The sequence below is a fragment of the Adiantum capillus-veneris genome, chromosome 19, assembly GCF_014529385.1.
Source record: "Adiantum capillus-veneris isolate H3 chromosome 19, ASM1452938v2, whole genome shotgun sequence".
Lineage (NCBI taxonomy): Eukaryota > Viridiplantae > Streptophyta > Polypodiopsida > Polypodiales > Pteridaceae > Adiantum > Adiantum capillus-veneris.
The window spans coordinates 128,552,577-128,578,402 of NC_140949.1; the positions used below are offsets into that span (position 1 = coordinate 128,552,577).

The 25,826-nt window shown below is 42.9% G+C and overlaps 1 long non-coding RNA gene across 1 annotated transcript in view; it reads right to left on the minus strand.

Moving 5' to 3' along the window:
* Window positions 1–25,826, minus strand: part of LOC147434849 (uncharacterized) — a 71,599-nt gene that overhangs the window by 44,735 nt on the left and 1,038 nt on the right. The window contains exon 2 of the long non-coding RNA XR_015185255.1: window positions 25,766–25,826. This is a non-coding gene — a long non-coding RNA (uncharacterized LOC147434849). The remainder of the gene's footprint in view (window positions 1–25,765) is intronic.

A 25,826-nucleotide genomic window follows, 5' to 3' on the forward strand; every position in this document is an offset into this window, starting at 1 on the left:
TAACCAAACAGGATTGAGAGAGAGAGAGAGAGAGAGAGAGAGAGAGAGAGAGAGAGAGAGAGAGAGAGTGTGTCATGCAACAAAAATAGGTTGTGAGGCCCACATTCTACGCAAGAGAAACCCGTGCCTCTGGAGAAGACACATGCGAACTGCATAACTCAAAAGCTATCGTGTCTCCCTCAATAGTTTGCAAGAGCAACTACATCAAAATTGGCTTAAGTATAAACATCCTTACATGATGGAACTATGCCTCTCGACTCTCCTCGTGTGGTCATGATCAAGGAATCGTTATCTATTGGAATAGCTTATGAATTTGCTACGTGTGACCATTATTACCTTATGCAAGGGGGTGAAGAGGAGGAAAATGATTAGAAGGATGAGTACAAGCCGGTGATATACGTGTTTTCATTTTTCCATCTCAGTTTTACACTTGCTAGCATGTACTCTATGATGTTTTTGGCTGGTTGGACAAGTGCAAGGAGTGATGGGTCAGTTTTCATTGAAGTGGGTTGGCCTTCCATTTAGGTGTGCATGGCCACACAATGGGTCGCTGCCAATCTATTCATATGGTTCCTCATAGAGCCATTGATACTTCGTGAGTGTGAGTTCTACTATACTATATATAATAGAGCTTAAAATTTTTGAACAAGGAGAGGGCCTCCACACGTCAAGTTCTCCATGATTTTCACGGATTGCCTACCAACTTTTGAGCATTTCTCGCTGCTCTATCATCCTACCTACTCCAAGTGTCACATGTAGCTGTGCATTGCGTTGAAGTCATCATTTATTTTAAGTATAATGACATGTAGCAGCCCCACATTGAGAGAGAGAGAGAGAGAGACGTATGATTGCGCATGCACATAGCCCCCCACATTGTTTTTGCTGCGTGACTCTCTCACTACTCATGTGGTGGCAGTCAATTTGACTATGAAGGCCGCTAATGAGAACAAGGGATAGCCAAGGCTTAGTTGCTGTGAAGACACTTATCATTGGCTAGATTTTTAATCAGTTCACAAATATGCTTCTTTGTCGAGCATTGTTTTCTGTTTGCTTAGTTATATAAGAATATTATGTTTTGAGTGCCATGAGGAACAATATCAAGAGACCTCACGAGTCATGAACTTGAGACTTGATATTCTATAGAGAGAGAGAGAGAGAGAGAGAGAGAGAGAGAGAGAGAGAGAGAGAGAGAGAGAGAGAGAGAGAGAGAGAGAGTATAATCCCAAGAGACCTCGTGAGTCTTAAACTCAAGATCTTCATATTGTAGATAATCAATATCACTTTATTATTTGCCATAGCATCCACCCTTCCACGCATCTCGCTCCCCTTGCACTGTGAGAATTGACGACATGCATCCCAAACGTGCATGAACTGGGATTAGGAGCTTTCCATGTTGAGAGAGAGAGAGAGAGAGAGAGAGAGAGAGAGAGAGAGAGCATGGCTGACACTCAATCTCAAGAGACATCAAAGATATATATGATGAGACTTGAATTGAAAAACTTAAATGCAAGAGTGAGCGTCCCAAGACCTCTCTTCTATAAATAGGTGAAATTTGTAAATTGTTCACAAAACGTGATAGATATGCAAGTGAGTAAAAGAGGGCAGTAGAGATGCTGTGTTGAATTGCATTCCAAATGTTGAAATTGATGTCATAACAAATCCACTCTTTATCAACGCTTTATTGGTTGTATTGGCATCGATCGACCCTTATCTCTTCAAACCATGTAGAATTACAAAGTTAACCTCTGTACTATAGGTTATGTGATGATGTGTACCACTACCAGCCTTACATACCAGAAGGAGGATGAGATGCAAGCAATCAAAAGAGAGCAATAGAGACTCTAAGGCCAATTGTATTTTGAATATAGAAACCAATGTCAAAGACAAAGACATGAATTTGGATCAATGGATGGGGGGGAGATTGGGAGGAAGGGTCACTCTTTATCAATGGTGTCCCTATGGTGCATGTGAGTGCATCAAATGATTCATAAGTCCTCCTTCCTTGCCATGAGGGTGTTACTATTATGAGAGTTTGATGGAGAGACTCACTAATCTATAAGAGAAACAATAATGGAGCATTGATTGTATGAATGGTGTTACATACTTGAGGCACAAAAAAAACATTGATGACAATGCTTTTTATGGCCGCAACAATGCGCGGGTTACATACTAGTATGGATATAATAAAAGCATAATCACCACATTCCCAATTATAACATCTTCAATCTTCCGAATGCCTTCTTGTTACATAAGCTAATCTATGAGAAGACCAAAGAGAGTCGGTGAAAGTAGGCATCCTCACTTGATACGAATAGTTCTTGTGAAAAATTATGAAATTCCCATAGGTACTTGCCATATCACCCTTCTCATGAATGTGAAAAATTGCATTCATATATTCACTTGGCACTTGGAGTTCATACATCTCCAAAGGTTCTCCTGGGGGACCATATCAAAAGCTTTCTTGAAGTCCACAAAGCAACAATATGATCCTCTATCTTTCAATTAGCTTTCCTCCATGAGACATGATAGATTCGGGCATACCATGTAGTCTGAAAATCTCCGAGACAAACAACTTGGCCAAATGATCGCCTTTCAAATGGATACACCCATGCATTCTTGGAGTAATCATCAATGAAAGTCACAAAGTACAGGTAATTACCCAAGGATGAGCAATGCTTTTTGCCAAAATCTTATATAACATTGTGAGCATAGAGATAGGTCTCCATTCCTTCATCTGCAAATAGGCATGTTGCTTGGAATCCTTCTCTCTTAGTGGTGGTATAGTTCTTTTTAGCACTATTTAATTGCTTATTAGCATAACAAATGGGGTGCCTTAAAGATATATATATGTGGTTGTACTCCATAGAATAACCAAAATTTTTGAGCCACAATAGTGGCTTGGCACCTCATTCTTCGTCAGAATGAAGTGAGCCTGTTTACTGAATCTGTCAATGGCGGTTCAAATGCCATCATGCCCACTCTGAGTCTTCGGAAGATCAAAGATGAAATCCATTGCTGTACTTTCCCAAGCTTGGTTTGGGACCAATAGAGGCTGTAGTAGACCTGGTGCCTTGTGTTTGTCAAACTTGACCTTTTGACACACAAATCAAGGACGTACGAATTGATCCACATCTTTTTTGAGCGTAGGCTAGTAGAAATAATTTTCTACCCCTTTCAAGGTACTCTCAATGCCTCTATGCCCAACAAAAGGTGGATTATGCCACTTTGTCAATACCTTGTTCCTCAGCTCTCGTGTAACACACAACATGGTCTTTCTTAGCACATAACCTTCCTTCAGAATATAGCCTGAAACTATCTCCCCATTTTGCAACCGGTCGAAGATGTCTCCAAAGTTTGGATATGTAGTGTACTAATCAATCGTGTCTTCAAAAATCTGATGATGTATACTTGTGGCTTCCTAGACAATGCGTCTGCCATTGCATTCTGCTTTCCCATCACATGGACAATCTGAAAGTGGAACTACAACAAAATGTTTGCCCATACCATTTTTTATCTAAAAGCTATTTTTGGGACAAGAAATATCCAAGACTCTGATGATCTGTAAACACTATGAAATTTGCTCCAAGTAAGAAATGCCGCCACTAGGTTAAAGCATGTATCACTGCTAACAACTCCTTCTCATAGATGTGAGCTACTTGCTCTGATCAAGAAAACATTCTACTCTCGTAGGCTACAACATGGCCCTTGTGCATTAAGACTGCTCCCAGAGTGTGACCACACGCATCATAGTAAACCTCAAAATTTTTCTGTACATCGGGTAAAATCAACATTGGACCAATCATCAACTTTTCCTTGAGAGTGTTGAATGCTGCAATATTAAATGATGGTTCCCAAGCAAAACAACCCCTTTCTGAGTCAAAATGTGCAATGGAGAAGCAATCTCCACAAACTTTTGAATGAACTGCCTATAGTAAGAGCATAAGCCCTAGAAGCTGTGAACCTCATGTACATTCTTCAAGTCTCGCCAATCTCAAATCGTTTCTATCTTGACCGGGTCCATTTGTGTTGGGGTATAAAGCCCAATGTGGTCGCCCAGGTAGGTGGGCGGGCCGCCAGGTATGTACACATATTCTTTTGTAAAAACCTAATAAGAACTCACTATGCTCTACACATTACAGTAGAGCGAGTTCACCATATCGTCGTGCTCTTCTTCTCGCACTCTCTCTCTCGCGTCGCACTTCCGCTCGTACTCCTTCAACAGGTATCAGAGCTCAGATCGAGGCTCGGGGCAGCCGTGCAGGAGGCTAGAGTCACCAGCTCAGATTGGAGTGAAATTCGACAAGCAAAGACACGGCCCCAAATCTTGTGGCAAGCCCGAAGGGCTTGGTGTGCTCAGAATTTCATTCTGAGGTCATCTCGGTCACCGTTCAGCTTCGACAAAGGTCTACACATGCCATTTTCGACTACGTGGTCTCGACGGGTGCAGATCCGACTCTGCAAATTTGGGGTTTTTCGGCCTACGACTGCAGGTGCTAAGGATATCGACACTCCCAGAGTGTTGATTTGTGGCTGTCTACACATCGAAGGACGGCTCACAGTTCTTGGAGGCGTGTCACATACGACACAGGCGCATCTACACACAGACTGTAGGCGACATCCACTAGTTCATCAGGTAGCTTGTGTTTGCTGCTTGATATTCCAGATTTCACCCTGACATTGCAGGTACTTCCACATGGGATGTATTGTCAGAGATGATGTACGTTTGTTGAGGGTTTGCTGGCTGTGAGTCACGCAGCAAAGAACCGCCGTAGCGGTTACAGCATATAGTGGGAAATTTGTGGATGTATGACTTTGTGGGAAGTCTATGTACTGTCAGATTTACTGCAGCCTTTGTTGAGGGTCAAGTGAGGTTTTATTGAGCTGGGGGATTCTCGAATGTTGAGATCCTTTTGGTGATACAGGTCTTGGAGCGATCCCTCGAGCACCCTTAGATAGGCAGCTAGGATGTATTGACTGTGAGTTAGACAGTTGGGATTGCATCTTTGCTTTACTGCCGTTGAGGCATTGTCACAGTCTATGCTTACAGGACAGTGACAGGACAGTGAGAGACAATACAGGTGCAGGACAGGTTTACCCGCAGCTTACAGTGTCAGAGAGACAGTGTTTTTGAGCTGTTTTTTGGTCTGTTTTTTAGTACACCAGAGCCATTTTACAAGGGAGACTCTGCCAAAATTTCTGCAGAATCTGAAGCTTTCTTGGTTCATTTGACAGGTTGATATTGGTTCAGAGGTCAATTTACAGGGGAAACTCTGCCGAATTTTTCCAGAAAAGTAAACTACTGTGAAGCGTAGCTATGGCTGGATCACAGGACACTGCTCTTTACAATATCAAGAAGCTGGATGGAACCAATTTCCCATTGTGGAAGAAGAAAATTTGGCACGTGTTGGTACAAAAGAAGCAGATAAAACCTATAAAGCTCAAGGGGATAAAACCAGAAGATATGGATGAAGATGAATGGAGCGAAATGGATGAATTGGCACTTTCTACCATTATGCTGACTTTGGCAGAAAGCGTTTACTTCAATGTAGCAGACGAGATGTCGGCTTATCAAACATGGTTAAAGCTGAGTGATCTTTATGAGAAGCAGAGTGCAGCTTCACAGGTATACTGGCTTAAGAAGCTTGTTGACTTGAAGATGAAAGAAGGGACACCTATGTCCAATCATCTGAATGAATTCAACACAATCTATAGTCAGTTGTCAGCTCAAGGTGTCAAGTTTGATGAACCTGTTAGAGCTATGTTCCTGTTGATCACATTGCCGAAAAGTTGGGACACTTTTCGCACAGCTTTGAGTAATTCTGCACCTCCAGATGGTTTGAACATAGCAGGTGTAGAAGGAAGTCTGCTTACTGAAGAAACCAATAGAAAGACAATGGACAAAGGCAAAGGAACAGCCTTAGTTGTCAGAGGAAGGACCAAAGAAAAGTACAAAGGTGGAAAGAGGAATCAGTCTCGTAGCAAGTCCCGCAGTGCTAAAGGCAAGAGTGACATAGAATGCTACCATTGTGGCAAGAAGGGTCACATGAAAAGAGACTGCAGAGAATGGAAAGCAGAAAAAGGCAAAGAGAAAGTTGAAGACCATGGTGAGAAGAACAAGTCCTCAGTGAAGATTCAAGAAATAAATGTGACAAACACTGCTGCAGTGGATGACAGTCTAGTGTCAGGAGACATCTACTTCTTGAAGAATACAATGGAGTCAGCTCTTCTTACAGCATCTGATGGAAATGCACTGGGTGACTGGATTATAGACTCAGGGGCATCACTTCATGTGTCTCCAAACAAGGAGTGGTTTACCTCTTATGTGCCCACTAAAGATCATGTTCGGCTAGGCAATGGGCAGACATGTGAGATCTTAGGTGTTGGAGATGTTCAATTGAAGTTTCAGAATGGCTCTTCTTTCACGCTGAAGAATGTGAGACATGTTCCCGCAATTACAAAGAGCTTGATCAGCACAGGTTTACTTGATGATGCTGGCTACGTCACCACGTTTGGACAGAACATGTGGAAGATATCCAAGGGTTCTATGACAGTAGCACATGGAGTAAAGTCTGGAGGACTTTACATGATTTATGTATCAAATGTCTCTAAAAATGTAATCAATGTAACCGAGCAGCCGAACGTTTCTTTGTGGCATAGCCGGTTAGGACATATGTCCAAGAAGGGAATGGAAATCTTGTCTCGTTCTGGTTATTTGCCTGGTTTTTCATTTAATGATTTTGAATTCTGTGAACATTGTCTGTATGGTAAGCAAACACAGCAGCCACATAAGCATAGAAGCAGTAGAAGAGATACACAGTTTGCACTTGTTCATAGTGATTTGTGTGGACCTATGCCTAACCTATCTCTAGGGGGAGCTTCTTACTTTATGACATTTATAGATGATTACTCGAGGAAAGTATGGGTTTACTTTCTCAAGCACAAGGATGAAGCGTTTAGTGTTTTCAAAACGTTTGTGACACTTGTGGAGAATCAGAGTGGCAAGAAGCTTAAATGCTTACGCACTGACAATGGTGGAGAGTATGTTTCAAAGGCCTTTCAGGACTTTTGTGAGTCAAAAGGTATAAAACGTGAACTTACTGCTCCTTACAATCCTCCTCAAAATGGTGTTGCTGAGAGGATGAATAGGACCATACAAGAGAAGGTCAGAAGTATGTTGTCTAATGCACAACTGCCAAATGGGTTTTGGGTTGAAGCTGTATCAACAGCTGTTCATCTTGTAAATAGATCTCCTAGAAAGGTTTTGCAGAAGGATTCAGTGCCAGAGATGGTATGGTCAGGCAAAATGCCCTCATACAAGCATCTCAGAGTCTTTGGCTGTGAGGCATATACTCACGTTCCAAAGGAATTTAGGAACAAACTTGAGCCAAAGAGTAGAAAGTGCATCTTTCTAGGCTATGGTAATTCTAGTGAGATGGGGTACAGACTTTGGGATCCCGAATCCAGAAAGGTTGTCCGCAGCAATGATGTTCACTTTAATGAATCCAAATATCATTCTAAACCAGAGAGGGTTGAGGAGATTAGAAGAGTTGTCTTCCAAGAAGATGGACCTGCACGTGCAAGACAAAATGTCAGGGCTCAAGAGGAGCAAGGACAGGATAGAGTGGAACCACAGGTTGTGGCTGAGCCTGAGCCACCTATTGTGCGTAGATCTGGACGTGTCACGCGACCTCCTGATAGGTTTGTTCCATCTATGAACTATGTCATGTTGACTGATTGCAATGAGCCTTCATGTTACAAGGAAGCAGTGCAAATGAAGGACTCCGAGAATTGGCAATTGGCCATGCAGTCAGAGATGACAGCTCTGCATAAAAACAAGACATGGAAGCTGGTTAAATTACCATAGGGCAAAAAGGCTCTACCTTGTAAATGGGTTTACAGGTATAAGATCACCGCTCATGATAGTCAGCCAAAGTACAAAGCAAGGCTTGTTGCCAAGGGCTTTAAGCAAGAACAAGGCATTGACTTTGATGAAGTCTTCTCTCTGGTGGTCAAGATGACTACATTGAGATGCTTTCTTGCATTGGTTGCCATATTAGATTTGGTGTTGCACCAAATGGATGTCAAGACAGCGTTCTTGCATGGTGATTTAGATGTGGAAATTTACATGCAGCAGCCAGAAGGGTTTGTTGAGAAAGGCAAGGAAGATTGGGTATGACAGTTGTTAAAGAGTCTTTATGGCTTAAAACAATCACCAAGGGCATGGTACCATAAATTCCACAAGTTTATGCTTTTTCAAGGCTACAAACGTAGTGAGTTCGATCACTGTCTATATACAAAGAAGGTTAAGGATGGTAGTTGGCTGATCCTTATTTTGTATGTGGATGACATGTTGATTGCTGGCAAGCACTTGGAAGAAATTTCAGCTTTGAAGTCAAAGATGGCAAAATCGTTTGACATGAAAGACATGGGTGAGGCAAGTCATATACTTGGTATGCGCATTGAGAGAGACAGATCAAAGAAGTTGATTTGGTTATCTCAAACAGAGTATATTGACAAGGTTTTGCAACGTTTCAATATGGAGAAGGGAAAGGCATTGAGTGTTCCATTGCCACCATATGTGAAACTTAGCAAACAAGATTTTCCTGTGTCTGAGGAAGAACAGGCTGAAATGGATAAGATTCCATATGCGTCTGCAGTGGGTAGTTTGATGTATGCAATGATTTCTACTCGCCCAGACATTGCATTTGCAGTGGGATTAGTAAGTCGATACATGTCAAACCCAAGCAAGAAACATTGGGAGGCAGTGAAAGGAATATTGAGATACCTGAAAGCTACAAAGAGTATGCGTATATGCTATGGAAGTCAGGAGCTGAGTGTAAAGGGTTTTACAGACTCAGATTATGCAGGTGACTTAGACAACCGAAGGTCTACGTCAGGGTATGTCTTTACATTGGTTGGTGGAGCAGTATCATGGCGTTCTAGATTACAAGATTGTGTTACTCAGTCTACTACAGAGGCTGAATATGTTGTAGCATCAGAGGCATGCAAAGAATCAATTTGGCTTAATCGACTAGTAACAGATTTGGGAATAAAAGAAGAGATGCCTGTGTTATATTGTGATAGTCAAAGTGCTATACAATTGGCTCGCAATCCAGTTTATCACTCAAAGACAAAGCATGTGGATGTGAAGTATCATTTCATCAGGGAAATGCTCGAGGATAAGCAACTTCAGCTTGTCAAAGTTCACACCACAGAAAATCCTGCTGATCTACTTACAAAAGGACTTCCCTCAGAGAGCTTTGCGCATTTTCGCAAGCAGTTAGGTGTAGGGTAGTACATCACTTCTCTACATCTCTTGTATATTAGCTTGTATAGTAGCTTCGCTCACACTTAAAGTACCACATTGGACTTTAAGTGGGAGGTTGTTGGGGTATAAAGCCCAATGTGGTCGCCCAGGTAAGTGGGCGGGCCGCCAGGTATGTACACATATTCTTTTGTAAAAACCTAATAAGAACTCACTATGCTCTACACAATACAGTAGAGGGAGTTCACCATATCGTCGTGCTCTTCTTCTCGCACTCTCTCTCGCGTCGCACTTCCGCTCGTACTCCTTCAATTTGTACACCTTCTACTTAGACAATGTGTCCCAAAAAGTGTATCGCAGGTAGGAAAAATTCACTCTTTTCTTGTTCACCACCAATCTATGTCGACACAATGCTTCAAAAGCCTGCAAGAGATGGCGTCAATGTTCTGCCTCATTCTTGGAGAATACAATGATGTCGTCAAAGAATGTGCCCAGTAATGACTTGTACTCTCTAAAAATCCTGTCCATCATCCTATTGAACGTTGCAAAAGCATTTGTGAGACCTAAAGGCATAACCAAATACTCGTACAATGTCTTGAACGTAGTCTTGTGTGTATACATCTCCTATCATGATCTGATGGTAACCACTTTTTAGGTCGATTCGATTGAAACACGTCGAAGCCTATAACTTGTCAAGTATGTCATCAATCTTGGGTATTGGAAACTGGTTCCTGATGGTGATTTTGTTGAGAGCTTTGCAGACAATGCACATTCTCCAAGATCCATCCTTGTTTAATACTAGAATCAATGGTGAACAATAAGGTGATGTACTAGGTTGTATGGGACCCTTTTGCAAAACTTCTTTGACTTCATTCATAATTTCCTTGTTCTGGGGTCTGCTTACTCTGTATGGTGGCCGATTCAGTGGCATACTACTAGGTATCAAATCAATAATATGATCTTCTGGTCTCTTAGGAAGGAGCTCTCCTCCAGGCAAACCCTCAAAGAAATAGTTGGCTTGAGCTTGCAAAAGTTCCTGTTTTTCTTTCTCTAAGTCCGACAAATTTGACTTTTTATGTTCATCAAGTCATTTTAAGTAGATCGAGTAAATAAAAAGACTTGATTTCATTAATTTAGAAACAGCCGCAATTGATACAAGTGGGACTGACTAGCGCTTCAATTTTACATCCAAAGTTATATCCTTGCCCTTCTTATCCTTCAACCTGGCTTTCCTAGCTTGATAATAATCCACAACATTGTTCTTATGGTACCCAAGGATCCCCAATAGGACGCCACACCCCTCCACAGGCATGATGTTGCTAAATTAGCTTTATTTGATAAAAATATAATTCTAAATGAATTATTGGAATTATAAGTGAGAGGGTTTTTCTCGCTTGAGACATTCGAGTACATATATTTCTAGTGCGTCATTCAGAGTAATGACGGGAGCACTATGAATGGGGATATCTGTAGGGCCACCAGGAACTAGTACTTCTAATGTGTCTCATCGAATGGGTGATAGGGAGCATTGGGAAGAAGTATTTGACCATCTAGAATGGACATCTCTGATGCATCATGGGATGGGTGACATGGAGCATTGCAAAGGAGATTGTACCATAAGTTCGGTGAGAAAGAACCAAGTGATGGGTATTCCTGATGCATGACATACTGGTTGACGCGAGCATCAAAAAGGGAATTTTCCATGGTTGAGAGAGGTATTTTGAACGGAGTTAGAACTGTGCACAAGAAATGAGCAAGCACTTGAATGAAGATGGGTTCAAAGGAAACTTTGAGGAAAAAGAGTTACTTTCTAAGAAAGTAGGTTGCTTTTTGGGAAAGCAAATGCTTTCTCGTGAGGAAGTCTATGTTTGCATTGCATCTATGCATGTGGTTGCATCTAGGAATGCCTGGAGAGTGCCGTGTAAGCATGGTTTTTAACTCACAAGTTTTTAATGAGTTTTAGGCAGGTTCACACTTATTATAATAAGTGACTGGCTGCTCATTTAATAAGTGGGCAGCCCACTCACAAATAAAGCATCAGAAAAAGAGAGCGCTCCCCTTACTGGCCAAAAATAGCAGAAGAAAAGTGATCCCTCCTCCCTAACCTAGGTGCCCCCTTTCCCTGCTCTATTTTTGCCAGATAGATCTCCTCTATTTGCGTCAATTGCCAGGAGCTATAAAAGCACCTCTAGCACTCTCTCTCTCTCTCTCTCTCTCTCTCTCTCTCTCTCTCTCTCTCTCTCTCTCTCTCTCTCTCTCTCCAGATTTTACCAGCATTAGGAGGAGGAGATGCCGCCACTACAAATTTGCAAGTGCTTGCAATGATTTGGAGGAAGAAAAGCAGCACTAGAGATAAGAGGATGCTGCTGTAGATTTCAACCAAGAAGATGACACTATCGGTGTCTCCCATAGCTTCCCCAAATGTAGGAGATGGTGCCAAGAACAAGTAGGCAAGTTCCATCGCAAAAAAGTGCCTACGGAGAGTGTTTCCATCGCGACAGACATTTTTTTTTCTCTATTTTAAGCCCATCAATGTCGTAGATGGGCTGATTTGCGAGGAGGAACCTAAGAACACACCTCTTTGGTGTGTAGGATTAGAAGAGAAGGTTCTCTACTAAGAGGTCTCTTCCAAGAAGTTGCTTTTTCAAGAATCGAGTTGTGTTTTGAGTGTCGATACATTGAAGGTAACGTTTTTCATGTTTTGGTTTTTGAGTGTTTGTTTGTAGGAATACTTCCTCTTCACGAGGGAGTAGGACCAGAGGAAGGCATGAGCCTCTGCGAGAGAGAAGCGCTCTAAGGAACTAGAGCTTGATCAACCCAAGGGTTGTGTACCCTGAGTTTGGGAGTAGATCCACAAAGTTTGAGAGCGGTAGACTCTCGAGCTGGGATCAAGGAGTTGAGATTCCCAAGGAAGGACTTCCCGTTTAGGAAAGTAGAGTTGTCATCTGTGGGAAGAAGACTCTGGTAATAGAGTCAGAAAAGGATTGTAGGGATACCATGCCCTAGGTCTGGAAGGTGAGTTGTAGAGGCAAGAATCTTGGTTCTCAAAGATTCTTAGTAAGGAGCAAAAGTTCCTTGAAATAGGGTTTTTTGTTTTTGCCATGAGAACGGGAAGCTGAGGCTTTTGAGTACCATCGAGTCTAATTCTAGAACGAACATGGTAATACGTTTGGTTCAAGTGCTTGTATAGACTTATCCCCAATAATAAAGATGCTTCTACGGGCGAGGGACCATCCATCTTCTAGTCCCCAATACTATACCAATGTTCTCTCTCTCTCTCTCTCTCTCTCTCTCTCTCTATATATATATATATATATATATATATATATATATATATATATATATATATATATATCAATTGACTTCAATATTAAGTGATAAATTCTATTTATCCGAGTATACTTAATATTGTTGTGCGCTCCTGTTTGTGATAGTGGTATCAAAGCATGGTCTCGTCTCTTTCTCTGTAAAGGAGGACGACTCTGGGAAGATACGAGAAGAAGGTCTCCCAATCCAGTCAAGGTCTCCCGATCAAGTTAAGTTTGATACTTTTGACGAAAGCAGAGATGTTCCAAAACCTACCTCTTTCATTCGATAGTTTGAAGTTGCCTTTGCCAAGGACAATTTCTTAGAAGAGTCCAAGATGAGGCATGTGAGTAGGCACCTCAAGAGGACTGCGAGAATTTGGTGGTATACCAAAGGACTACAAGGAACTCGAGAAAAAGAATTGGATTCAATTCAAGGCTAACTGTCCAAGGAATTTTTTTTCCCTACACTTTGAGGAAGGCATCAGAGAAGATTGGGATCGGTTTTCCCAAAAGACCCTCGAGTGAGTCACGGATTACGTGAATAGGTATTGGTTCACTCTTTCCAAGGTGGTTCCATTCTTGAATCTCTCTGATAAAGAAAAGATAAAGAAGTGCAATGAAGGACTCTTACCCGAACTTTGCAGAAACATGTAGATATATCCGTAAGATACTTGGCAAGATGGTGGAGTCAACAATGCAAGGTGAAAGTGTATGCTCCAATGTACAAAGAATCTAATCTCCGCAGTGGGATGGAACCATTGAATAAGGAAACGATAAATTTTGTTGCCTCTCCTCGAAGGATGTGTTGCCATCCAGAGAGTTTTGGAGTACAAGAATTCTATTTAACTCCTTAGTTTTGTGTGGAAGACCTTCAAATTTTAGTGACAGGGCAAGTCTTTAATCAAAGTTACATCTTTGAGGAAAGCAGAAAGTGCATTTTGCTTATTCGCTCTTTTGCACGAGATATGGTTATGTCTAACCAAGAACGATCACTCTCGAGTGTTTATGAGAGTAGAGTCGAGTTGGAATATTCTTTTACAAGATGAATTGGTTTGCTCAACCATGCGAAGGGTCACCAATTGATTTGGTATCTGCTAGTTCTTCAACAGATTATGGCTACTATGGGTAGGACATTTTGCTTGAATACTTTCTAAGCCCACACCGGCCTACCTATTAAGGGAAGATATGGTAGTGGTTTTAGCACAAGTCTATGAACACTTTCTTTATGAGGGAAAAAACAAGAAAGGCTATGACCTGTGCTCGAGGAATCCTAGGATTAAAATCCTAGTTTATTTGATGAGCGGGTTTGCTCTAAGATCGAGTCAAGGGATCGTCAGGCTAAGCACTTTCTCTCTAAAGATCTTGAGTAGGGAAGGAAATTTTCCAAGTTCATCGAAGTTCTAACACAGCTTGAGTATTATGTACACCTTTGGGCACATGGATAATGCATGAAGTTGCAGACCTTGTTGCCAAGGTGGGTCGACTACTACCAGTCAAATTTTTTCTGCTCAACAGAATGGGATGAGCCAACTTCCTTTTCAGGAAGTGGAAGGTAATTTGAGCGCCTTGTAAATGTGCAATAACATTCCGCACAAGGTTCTCTATTTGAAATATGTTCGATAGCACTGAGTTTCTCTACTAAGAGAAGGGATTTTCTGGTGGTCATTAGCAAGTTGAGTAGTATTGATATACTGCTACAATGAAGATGAACTATTATGTTCATGCGTGTATGATTGTCCAACAATTTTAAGATAGAAAGAACTACCTTAACCATACATGGGAGAAAATCCATGAGATCTAAAACGGGTTCACTTTTATGTGAACCGAGCTTGAACTTACATTCAAAGAATGCTAGAATTTTAGCTGCCTAAGATTTTGCAAGCCGTCATTGATACTTGCCAATACAACAAATTATTGATGACCTCCACAAGAAAAAGATGTTGATGGGCATCAGGACAAAACTACAGGTGGTAACAACCTGCAAGAGGAAATTGTGAAAAGAGGTGTTGCAGTGCACAAGGGATCTTTGGATTGAAATAATCCGCCTACCCCGAGCAAAGGCCTAGAACAAGAACTTTCTTTGATGAGATGGCAGACTCTGTTTGCCAAAGGAAGACGTCCTCACATGAGATTAATGCTCTATGATTTGAACATGTCCTATATGGGAGGACACGAGGTTTAATATCCTTAAGACTAACAACACAAGATTACGCGCAAGTACAACTACCTAGCTTGATTTCTAGGAAGATTATTTTTTTTGAGGCTGAGAAGGTGGAATTGAGTTAGTAGATTCTTGGATAAGGAAACTTTCTATCTGTTGGAAATACGTGAATGATGAGTTGCCTACATGATTCGTACGATTGATGATTGCTGAAAAATATCCTCAAGAAATTAGAGGAAAGACAGAAATTTTGAAGGGGATCGGGGAGCACCACAGACGGAGAGTGAGAGGGAGAAGGAGACACACGACACACAGATATGGGTGGGGAGACTCAAAGAGTGAGTAGCCCCCTATACACTTTTGCTATGTATAAGGTATACAAGTCAGTGGGTGCCTAGACTCTGGGCGGTCGGGCAAGGCACATACGCCTATACCCCAACAACCTCTCACTTAAAGGCGACTGTGTCTTTAAGCAAGAGAACCTAGTCTAAAGACTACAAAAGGTGAGAGAAAACCGCTCTCAACCGATGCCCACTGGCTGGTTGTGATCGTGTGCATCCGGCTGTCCTGCTCCCGTGTAAGTCCATACACCACCAGACATACCGCACACGTACTGCAAGTATGTACACAATACCTGCATATCTCCCTCGTGCACTATGCCATCATCAGTCAACAAACGACTGACAACCCCAACTGCAAATGCTCCCACTACAGCTGCGATATCCGGTCTCAAGATCAACATCTCATACATGAGACCACCGAATGTCGATGCAATGCTAGCGGGCTCTGCTAGCTCTACGGAGCATGCATCAACATATATATCCCTGGCAATATGCATCTCTGACTGACAAGGTGTGTCAGCCACATGCATCTCCTGATTGTCCGCAAAAGATGCATCAACCTGTCGTGCAACCTCAAAGCAAACCAGCTGCTCTAGGTGTCTGCTGGAAGACATATCCTGCACAACTATATCCCCATGCTCACTGTCGAGCATAGAAAGGAATGATTGCATAATCGCTGACATCTCAGTCTCCTCTGCAAACATGACCACTCAATCTACTGTGACTCACTAGATCTCTCATGCTCTAACTCCGTATGCATAGACTCTTGCACAACGTCCTCCTGTCGTGACTCACTAGAGCAAGACCGCTCTACCTGTCTATTCTGCATAGAAGTATCTCGCACAACTGACTCTCTGCTTTGCTCAGTCACTAGCAAAGCATGCATGTCTGACTCTGTCACCTCTCTGTGTGACTGCTCAAGTCGTGCCCCAACTGTGTGCACAACGAGCTCACTACTCTGCACTCCATGCAAAGCATCCTGCAACCCACAAGCAAAAGAGACTCGCCTGCTCTCTCGTTGTCTACCTGGCTGCATGATCACAGAGACAACACCGTCTCTCCCGTGATCCACATGCAATGGGTAACCTGTACCACTTCTGGCACCTCTCGCAATCACTAGCGAACCCAAATGCATCACAAAATCTCGCTCTCGTAGCGAAATCTGACATCCACAATCTCTAAGCTGACCAATCGAGATCAAACTCACTGTCAAATCTGGTACATAGCGCACATGTCGTAACAAGTAATATGCACCACTCGGTAATGACAGTCTCACATCTCCTGCACCTGCTATCGCATACACCGATCCATCGGTCAAACGTACACTGTCAAGCATCCCGCTAGAATAGCTATAAAACCATGCACGATGCGGCGTGACATGAAACATAGCATCTGCGTCTAGCAACCACTGCGAAGGGAATGCACTATCCACATGTATAGCATCTCGTGCATAGCTCGAGGTAAAAGTGACATCCCCGTCACTAGTATACTCCGACACTACATGTGCCTCAACTATCAAAGCAACTGAGTCCATGGCATCACTACATACATCTCTGAGACTGCCATGTCTCCTACGATGTCGCATACGACGAAAACAACGCCGTCTAACGTGTCTAGAATGACCACAATACCAACATGTCACCTGTCGGCGTGCTCGTGAATGTACATGTCTCACACGAGTCTGTGATGACTCAGATCTATCATACATATCATGTAATCTGCGCCAAAGTGCTCTCGAAGTAGTCTCATACATAACAAGAGCATATACAGATTCTGCAAGGTGCAAAGAGAGCGTAGATAGTGCCATCTCCTCTAGCTCCTGCCACTGATCGTCAGACATGTTTGAAGGTCTACCTGCATCACCACTCAATGGTCGATGCAACCCTCGCTGTGTCAATGCATCAAGCATACACTCTCTCCACGCCGCAAAGTCTGACCCATCAAACATGCGCATCTGTGAGAGGTTACAATCTGATCGATCACCTGTCTCTGCCATGAGCACAATGTAGCAAACTAGAAAGCAAAACCACCTCACCAACAATACCTGAAAACTGTCTACCAATATGGCGAGAAACACAATGTAAAACCTGTGAGACACACTCCAAAATAGAGCTCCCGCAATGTCAATACAAGCCTCGCATGCTCTAGTATCACACTGCAATCTGTGAGCTAATTACCAAGCCCACACTGTGCGGTATCGATGCATACACATGCACAAATCTCCCACTTGCAGAGAACACCGCACGCAAATGCTGAGTGCAACCTGCAATCTCTACCTAGATCGCATAAATGATACGCATAAAACTCCTGGGAAAATTTCGCCAGAGTTTCGACGCACAATGGCTATCAACACAAAATAACCATTGTCCTGCAAGCTCAATACAATGAGCAATCAATGCGCATCAAACTACACTCAACATACATGCATAAGCTCTGCAAAACTATGGCAAACAATGCTCGAGATCACAAGACTCTCCCACCCGAGAGCAAACCACTGTCTCAAGCAAAGAAAGATACACAACTCCTCACTCTTGCGAGGGTGGATACAAAAACACAAAACTGTGTACAAACTGACAAAACCTGTCAAAGTGAGAGTAAACACTCGATCACAAACTATGGCGAGAATCTGGGAAAAATCCGACAGAATTTCCCCTCAAAATTGAGCAAAAAACTCAAGTACAATCTCTACCATAAACCATAACACTACTCAATGCCAATGAGTAGAAATGCCAAAATGGCTCCACATTTTCACATACAATGGCAATCCGCACTCAACGTACATCCACGGAGTGACTGCGCATAAGCAAACGCCAAAAGATTTGCAATCCGGAAACTTGATCAATGCGAAAACAATGCTCTCAAGAGAGCTTACCGGCACTTGAAAATGCTCGCCAAAATGCATATATAATGGGCATCAACCATGTGCCATAACCATATGCAAACCATCCGCAAAGACCATGAATCCAAGCACAAAATCACTGCCAAAGTATTTTATGAAAACCAGTGAAAGAAGCTCCACCTGTGTGCTCCAAAAACCTGCGTCTCTCAAGAGACCGCTTCGGTGGTGTGTAAACGCCTCCGTACTTCGTTGCCCAAGTCTACCAAAAAACCCTCAAACCACAAGCTTAACACAAGTTGCAATTGCATCTTCAACTCAGAATTTATGCGCTCAACTTCAAGCATCTCCCGTGCTTCCAAAAGTGCATCAAACTCGCACACAATGCGACAACAGAAAATCTGGAATTTCTGTATACAGTCAGTCTGAGTTGAATATCAGCAAAACGGTGAGGAATTTGCAAAAAGTTTCTTCTGCAAAGTTGTAGACCACGTCGAAACGGATGGCCAGCGTGGACAGAATTCTCAGATCTGCATTCTACAAGGAGAAAAACGAATCTGAAAATAGTGCTACTGCGCACACAGTTTTTAGGGCAGCACCTTTACTTACACACAATCTTCCACACTCCTTTTTGAGCTTCCACAAGAGCATACATCACTCTCAACTGAGCTCACAAGCTCCCATTGCATTCTCACAAAGCTTCCAAGCTTTCTTAATCTCTCTACCGTCGAGAGCGAGCGAGCTATCGCCTCGAAGCTCTCAAAGCCGTCGTGCTCTCCGCAGTCACCATAGCTCTGATACCAATTGAAGGGGATCGGGGAGCACCACAGACAGAGAGTGAGAGGGAGAAGGAGACACACGATGTGGGTGGGGAGACTCAAAGAGTGTGCAGCCCCCTATACACTTATTCTATGTATAAGGTATACAAGTCAGTGGGTGCCTAGACTCTGGGCGGCCAGGCAAGGCACAGACGCCTATACCCCAACAAATTTCTCATAATGGAGTCGAGTACCCCATCTACCTTTGAACTGGTAATGTAAGTATTGAATTATTGACTTTTTGATTGAATTTTTAAGTTTTTCTTGAGAAAGAACTAGCTCGCCATTGAGTGGGATTGAAGATTCACCCGGTTTCTCCCCGGGCACTTAAGTTGGACCACTACAGCTGACGACAAATGTTTATAAGTGAGAGGGATGTTTGCTAAATTATCTTTATCTGATAGAAATATAATTCTAAATGAATTATTGGAATTATAAGAAGTGAGAGTGTTTTTTCACTTGAGACATTTGAATACATATATTTCTAGTGTGTCATTCAGGGTAATGATGGGAGCATTGTGAGCGGGGATATCTGTAAAGCACCAAGGAAAATATACTTCTGATGCTTCATATCGGATAGGTGACAGAGAGCATCAAAAAGACGTATTCAACCATCCGAAACAAACATCTCTGATGCGTCATAGGATGGGTCACATATAGCATCGCAAAGGAGATTGTACCATAAGTTTGGTGAGAAAGGACTAAGTGATGGATATTCTGGAAGCGTCACATGGTTGGTGATGGGAGCATCAAAAAGGGAATATTCCATGGGCATGAGGTATTCCAAATAGAGTTAGAACTGTGCACAAGAAATGAGCAAGCATTTGAACGAAGATGGGTTCAGAGGAAACTTTGAGAAAAAGAGTTGCTTTCTGAGAAAGCAAGTTTCTTTTTGGGAAAAAAAATCCTTTCCCGCGAGGGAGTCTATGTCTACATTGCATCTGTGCATCTGGTTGCATCTAGAGATGCATGGAGAGTGCTTTGTAAGAAAGGTTTTTAACTCTCAAGTTTTTACTCAGTTTTAAGCAGGTTCACACTTATTATAATAAGTGACCGGCTGCCCATTCAAGAAGTGGGCAACCCACTCACAAATAAAGCATCAGAAAAAGAGGGAGCCCCCCTTGCTGGCCGGATTTGATATTCTTGTGAGATTTTATTTGCATCCAAATCTCCATGCGTATGTGTTTGCTTGGTGTCTGGGAAGGGCATGACTTCCATTCCTTTCAATTTATGAGGAGACCACAGAGCCGACTCTCCACCATACTTCTGTATGGCACCTTTATATAGTGTGCATTATATATGGTATGTATTTTGTGTCATTTTTTCATTGCATGACAAAAAGTGTAACTACTTACATGGTTTTCATGTAGATAAAGCATCATTCTTTGCACACTTGGGGGTGACGTCTACTTGTTTACGAGGTTAGTGGTCCAAATTTTTGTTCGCATTTCTCCACGCTACAATCTTGTCGGGCCAAGGGCCAACCTAGGGGGTCATGGACCTAAGCCAAGGGCCTGGACTGTCAATGTGGAGTGGGGTCCTAAAACGGGCTAGGACTAGGAGCCAAAGGGCCTATATAAAGGGTGGCAAGGAGGTGGATCACCATGTCAGTCCCCTAGGTCTCATATTGGTATCAAAGCTTCAGGCTATTCTTGGAAAAGGAAGGCGTGGTCCTAAATTTAGAAAGCTTTTGCATGCTCTTGGTCGTGGAGAGCAAGGAGCACGAGGATGAAGCGGAAGAATCTGTGTGCAGGAGCCCTTGGATTGGGGGGAGGTCGAACTTGACCATTGCTAAACCGGTTGCAGAGGGCGTCTACGGATTCGAGTTGGCACGGGTAACAACTTTTGATTCTGTAGGCATCGGAGATATGCCTCCTAGGCTACCCGGCTATGATGCTCTGTAGTAGCACAAGCAACAGAGCACGCCATAGCTACTTGAAATTTTTGTATCTTTTTTCCCCACTTGTGGCCGCCCACAGTCACAAGGGGTGGCGACTCTTAAGTTCCTTAAGGGGCATGCACACCCCAAAAAATCTCCCCTACCCAAGCTCGGCAATCCGAAGCCACACACTCTCTAGACGACTACAAACAAGGTCACGTTGCACGTAATAACAGCAGTTGCTGCACCCTTTTCGGAAAGCCCTAATTTTTTGTGGAGCTTGCTTGATTTTTAAAAAAATTGGAATTGCTATCGAATTTAACAGCTTCTCGCCAAGGCTTGTTGTCGAGCAGCTTTCAGACATCGACATTGACATCACCATGGCCTTAATGTGCTAGCCGACCTTTGGTCCACATGAGTTGGTACGTATGCATGGGGCTATCCAAGGGCACAAGGTGCAGATATTGGTGGACAATGGTGCTTTGTATAATTACATTAACGATAAGTTAGTGAAACGGCTCAAGTTGGCCCAGAATTAGTTCCCACCATTACAAGGTAGCGATGATGAGCGGCCATGATTCCGAGGTGTGGGCTACTCAAGTAAAGGATGTATGATTGGAGATTCAAAGATATCACACATCCTTGAGTTTTCAACTCATGAATATGGAGCGGGCAGATGTGGTCCTTAGTCGAGAGTGGTTACATAGTCTAGGATCATCACTTAAACGTAGCTATGAGCACAATAATTTGATATTCGAATCCAATGGTGTGCATGTGGTACTGTTGGGAGAGAAGGATGTGACTTCCTCTCCACTCATTTGTACAGCCGAGCTTATGAAGCTCTCTTCTCAAGATGAAATAGAAGCTCTTTTTGTGTTACTCCATGTGTCATTTTCTTTCAAATGTTGATAATGTTTTGAATGAAAATTCCTCAATGCCGCATGTTACTCTCTTTTCTCTTCCACCTATGGCTACTACTCTCTCTTTTGAACAAGTTTTTTTTTAATAAGTTAAAAGATTTATTAATGGAATACAAAGACGTATTCCCAGATGATTTTCCACTAGGGTTATCACCGACATAGGCTGTGCAGCATAGCATAGACGTGGTTGCAGGCAATAAGCCCGTAAGTACTAAGCCACCCTATAGAATGAGTCATTCTGAGGCTGCTGAGGCGGAATGTCAGCTTGTTGACTATCTCAATAGAGGTTTTATCCAACCCAGTTCTGCACTGTGGGCCTCTCCCATCTTATTGGTGAAGAAAAAAGGCAGTAGTATGGACATGTGCATAGACTATCATGGCTTGAATGCGGTTATTGTTAAGAACAAGTATCCATTGCCATGAGTGGATGAGTTATTTGATAAGCTCACCCATGCTCAAATATTTACGAAGATTGATTTACGATCAGGGTATCATTAGGTACGCATTAGACTTGCGGATATTGCTACAAACAGATGCGTGGCATCCCTGCAAAATATGCACAAACTAACATACTACAAGCAACATAATCATAAATCTACATACCTGCACAATCGTGTGCGCATATAACCAAATCGTATGCTAACAAAGAGAGACAAAGAGCGAGAGAGAGTAAGAAAGCACGTGCGGATGCACCTCCTAGAGCGGAGTGCTACATAGGCACGGCGAGAGAGAAGAGAGAGGAGAGGAGAAAAAGAAGAACACAGACACTGGGTGCAATCTCCCCTCCGTGCAAGAGTGAGCATTTTCCTCTTGCACGTATTTACTTATAAATTTCTTGAATGCTCAAAGTGAATACACATTGGTCGATCGGACAATAATTGACCATAGCTCATAAAGAGCACTTGAATAATAAAATGTACATAGATGTGATGTTTCCTTGCAGAGCCCATAGCTCGGTCATGCTTTATCCACCTGTCAGCTGCATGCTTTATCCACCTGTCAGCTGCATACGGGTGTGAATGCATGAGGGGTCGCCTTCAAGGAAACAGATATCTCATGATACCATGCAACATGGTCAGTGGTCACCATGTTTGCGTGTTGCGGACTTTCGAGACTGGAAAATTCTGCGCCATGCAAGCACCATTGCCCCTCCAGGCCTACAAATTATGCGCCATGCAAGCCCATGGCCTACATGCAAGCATCCCATGGGAGGGGCCCTTGGCACCCATCCGTGGGACGGCTCCTTAGGGGTTCCTTTGGGCACCCGATGCGCGCCCAAGGAGCCCTGGCCGAAGGTTTAAAAAAAAAGAAAACAAAAAGGAAACAAAACTGAACACAGACCTGCGCATGGCGGATCTGTTGCGCCGAGCAACAGAGAATGGATACGCCTACTGCATGCAGAATTAGGCGTCGCCGGTGTGTTGAAAAAGCCTCCAGCGCCTGGGGCGCATCCGACAAGGCCGAAATCGGTGGATTTTGTGCAGGCCGAATCCCATGTCCGTCCTCATGCAAGGGGCAATTATCGCGTCCTCCTGTCGAGCCTGCCTTCTCCTCCGAACATAGGGGTTGCTCCCCACGACTCTGTTTTCGGCTTCCTTCACGACTTCACAAGAGAGAGAGAGCGCGAGAGATGCAAGACCAACAGTGTCGTCTCCTTGAGCACACCATAGCCTTGCTTTGAGAGAGAGATAAAGAGTAGCCATGCCGAGCCGTGCTCGCCCCTCCTTCTACTTCTCCTTCCCTGAGCTCTGATACCAATGTGAGACCGCGGGGGATTGGACCATGCAACTCTCCACCCAACTGTGCAATTTATAGACTCCTAGCCTCTAAAGATAGCGCCCCTTGACCGCATGTCCGTCCTGGCCCTTGACCCTGCCCTTGGCCTGACAGAAGTTTAGCCTTGTCCCTATATTCTCAAAGAGACCCTTCCAAAAATTACTGGTCATTCTAGGATCTCTATCTGAGACTATGGACGTTGGCAAGCCATGGTACTTGAAAATTTGTGATATGAAGAGGGTTGCCATTTGATGGGCTTTAATAGTCTTTTTGACAGGTATGAAATGTGCTTGTTTGCTAAACCTGTCAACTATTGTCCATATTCCCATGTTCCCATATTCCCATGGATAGACTTGGGCAATCCAAAGACATGTTGATGTAGATTTTTCTTCATCAGTTTGTAGACGCTCTGGTTGTCGATTTGCAAAGTTTGTTGTGAATGTTGATAAAGTATGTTGTGGCACAAAGGGCAAGAGGTCAATGCAAGAAGCATTGCATTGATTGTGCTTGTATGGATCATATTGAATAGTAAAAATGTCCATAAAAAAAGTACCTTGACAACGTTTCAGCATTATGTGTATTTGACGTGACTTATATAAAACGCAAATATTTTTGATGCCTTACTTAAGTCTTTAGTAGCCCAAATTCTTTCATGTGCTTCATCAAGCATGATGATAGAATACGTTGAGAGCTAGCTATCCACAAGCACTTCACTTAAAGGCATTGTCATATGTAGTATAGAATCCTACACCACGAGATCCCTATGTGAGATGTTGCGCTTCTTGCTCTCACAACTCTCTCCGCTCTTTGCCTAAAACAACACTCTGAAATGAACCATCTAGATTTTTAACGATTTTCATCGGTGACACCTTGTTTGTCCTCTTGAGAAAGTTGGCTCACCCTCATTGGGCTCAACTTCAAGCTCCTCTTGATACAAGAGTCTAGATCCATCAGCATCATAATTGGGGTAATCCCTCACATATGAGACCCTTGATGCTATTAGCTGCTTAGCTTCCCATCTCTCAGATGAACTCATTCTCTTTAGTGGTTGTCTGAAAGTGGCCATCCTCCTCTGTGATGATAATCCCTTTTAATCCTTTGCAACATGTTAAAGGCTGATTCATAGTAGAACGATTAGATTCCTTGTCCAATTAAGAGCTTCTATTTATCAGTAGAAGATCCTTGTCTTTTGCTCCACATCCCTCATGGAAGGCCAATGTTATTCCAAGTCATGGAAACAACCTTAATCCATACCTCTTGACAAGATCTTTTGCATTAACAATCATATGTGTGGCAATTTGTGACACATACACAAGCCCTTGCTTTTGATCACAATGCCCACAAGCTGCACAAAGCGACCATGATCCATGGCATGCAAAACCCTACTTCAGTAAAAATTGAAAGCTCAAGTTCCTATGGCTGTACCCTTTAAAGAGCTAGGGTATCTATCATCTCTATTTCTCCTGCTCCAGTCTTTGCGCTCATCATCGTCGTCACTGGCAGCATATCCATTATATCTATTTGTGTAATCATCATGCTCTCTGTGAGTCCTTTGATGAGCATCATGTCATGGTCTTTTTGTCTTTCATACTTTCTCTCATGTCGCGCGTATCTATCATGACTTCCATCATTGTGTCGATGATGTCTATTGTGATCATCATCATCACTTCTGTGATTTCTACCGTCATGTTCACTTCATCTATCACGTTTACCATCGCCACTTCTTTTTGTTGTTCCTCTTATTTCTACTTAGCATCATGCTCAAGCTCCTCTTGTTGATCTTTGATTCTCTCGCTATCATCAGGGACAAAAAGCCTAGGGAAGCCAAATCTGTTGTTTGCTATCCACTACAAGACCAGCCTTGCTACCTACACTCAACCGACAAGTAGCAAAGTGATTACTATTTCACGCGATAATCAAAGCTTCGTTGGAGCACAACAAAAGCCTTCGCTGGAGCGTAGCCACTACTTGCTTTTAAGTGGCATATAGCTACGTTAAAATCATGGGCTGCCATAATAATCAACAATTCACACAAGGCCAAGTGGCTCATTCCATGACTGAAACCGCTTGCACATGAATTACTATGGTACTTCAAAACATCGCTTTTTTTGATGCGGTGTGGAATCTTCAGTAGACTGCCCTCCTCCCATAAATCCACGCGTAAAAGCTGTGTTAGTGGTGCATCCTCTCATTCAACTCCAGAGTGAGGCTATTAAAGGAAATTCTTGCTCTAAAAGTAGCGTTGTTAATGAACTTTGGCGTTACTATTCATGTGCCTTTCAGAGTAGCCATGGTAATCTTGTCTCTCACCTCGAGGGCTTTGAGAAAGTGAACTAGTCTTACGTGGTTGGCCTTGGCAAGGTCTTTACAACGATGTTAACAATAAAGCAAGAACAAATTGTAAAACTAGCTGTGAGCAACAAGCAATGGCAAACTGTAAAGATTGAAATGTACTACTAACCTGGATAACGAGCAATGGTATCGTCTGACTTTGAAACACAGAGGATTCCACTATGGTTGAG